Source organism: Simochromis diagramma, unplaced genomic scaffold, assembly GCF_900408965.1.
Source record: "Simochromis diagramma unplaced genomic scaffold, fSimDia1.1 OVJJ01000773.1, whole genome shotgun sequence".
Lineage (NCBI taxonomy): Eukaryota > Metazoa > Chordata > Actinopteri > Cichliformes > Cichlidae > Simochromis > Simochromis diagramma.
Genome location: NW_024386807.1, coordinates 790,653 through 792,465, shown reverse-complemented (window position 1 = coordinate 792,465; position 1,813 = coordinate 790,653). Strand labels below are relative to the sequence as shown.

General features: G+C 45.5%; 1 protein-coding gene across 1 annotated transcript in view; it reads left to right on the top strand.

Moving 5' to 3' along the window:
• The first annotated feature begins 293 nt into the window (after positions 1-293).
• tmprss15 (transmembrane serine protease 15) overlaps positions 294-1,813 on the top strand; it is a 40,322-nt gene continuing 38,802 nt past the window's right edge. The window contains exon 1 of the mRNA XM_040027144.1: positions 294-1,391. The gene's annotated coding sequence lies outside the window, so the exon portion shown is untranslated. The remainder of the gene's footprint in view (positions 1,392-1,813) is intronic.

Genomic DNA, 1,813 nt, shown 5'->3' with positions numbered 1-1,813 from the left:
CCTGCTCTGGATGATTTCACAAGGAGCAGCAAGAGGAGGAAACACACACGAGTGCCGTCAGTGATTCTGTTTACCTGTTTTTACCTGTGATAAGCACAGACACAGTGTTCAGTGTTGATGGGCGGAGCCTATTGTGTGAACAGGTAACGAACAATAAAGTAAAACTTTAACAGTCGTTGAACAGCTTCATCATACCGCTTTCATTAATTACATCTTTATTTGCTGGTGATTAATGAGTCTCTGTTCCAGATGTCAGGTAAGTGCGGGGGCGGGGCCAGATTAAGGTAGATTACCTGACAGGTTTACAGCAGCTGGACTTTAGACTGTGATAAAGTCACAGGAGGAAGGAGCCAGTGTCAGCGTCCTCTGAGTTATCTGTGTCAGGAGGAAGAAACTCCTGAAGCTCCTTCAGACCTCACACGTTTCCTGATGATGATGATGATGATGAAGTCTGCCTACTACAAACTTCATTAGTGTTTGTGAGCTGATTGGTGGATCAGCCCTCTGCGGGGTCATTAAAGTCAGATCTCTGCATGAACTTCTTCCTGTCATTGGTTTGTGACCTTTGGCTCTTTGTGGTGCTGTGTCAGAGTTAGTTGACCTCTCTTCTCCTGGTCAGCTGTGAAGTCAGCTAGGTAGCATCCAGCTACTTCAGGTGTTGGTGTGCAGAGCCTCTTTTGGCCTCTTCCAAAGCCTGAGTCATGCTGCAGTGCCTCCTTTGTGTTGTGCCTTTATTAACATCATTCTTCTTTCTCTTACAATGGACACACAAACTGTTTTTCTTATGTTATTAGCTGTTTCAGGACTGTTTCAGGACTGTTTCATCCATTTCATCTCATCCACCTACAGACAGGGTCTCACTAATGAAGCTCTGTTCTTCACTGATCATGTTGCAGGTTCATGTTGTTCTCCTGAGGCCTGTGGAAGCTGTAAAGGTCCACAGCAGCCCCTCTGCTTCAGAGAACCGGAGTACGGTAATAACCTAGAATGCCTGAGTCCAGGGTTAGCAGAGGTCATACTCTTTGTGTGTGTGTGTGTGTGTGTGTGTGTGTGTGTGTGTGTGTGTGTGTGTGTGTGTGTGTGTGTGTGCGTGCGTGTGTGTGTGTGCGTGTGTGTGTGTGTGTGTGCGTGTGTGTGAGCATGTGTGTGAGAGTGTGTGTGTGCGTGCGTGTGTGTGTGTGTGTTTTCTCCTCTGGCTCTGCACTCCAAACAGCACCCGTGTTGTTGATCATTAATTATCAGCTGTCGTATTGATAATGAGTCATTAGTCATTTCCAGCTGGATAAAAGCTGATCACAGATCAGATTTACAGTCAGACGTTCACTGTGATTCCGAGTCATTGCACGCCTGAAGAAAAAGAGAAGGAGCAGCTGATCTGAGGTCTGCAGCAGGTGAGATCTTTTACCTCTAAATAGTTTAAAATGTGACCGCGGGAACTTCATACCCATGAATCTGTGTTTCTGACATGTACTACGCACAAAGAGTAGCAGACACAGATCTCGGTCTTTACTGTCAGTATGAATGAATTTAGTTGAATAAGTCACAGCGTCACTCATTCAAACAGTGAACACGGCAGCTGATAACACCAGAGAGCCTGAACCAGGAAGTTTAAAACGATAAAACCCATCAGCAGACAGCAGCACAGGTTATACGCAGATTATTCTGTGTATAAATATGTATGCTGTAATATCCTGTGGGCCAGGCCGCAGCGCACTACTCTGTTTTCTGTGTTTCCTGTGTGTACACGGTGGGAATAATATGGTTCTGTGTGAGTCTGCGGACAAATGCAGGAGTTTTAATTTGAAAGGAAAGT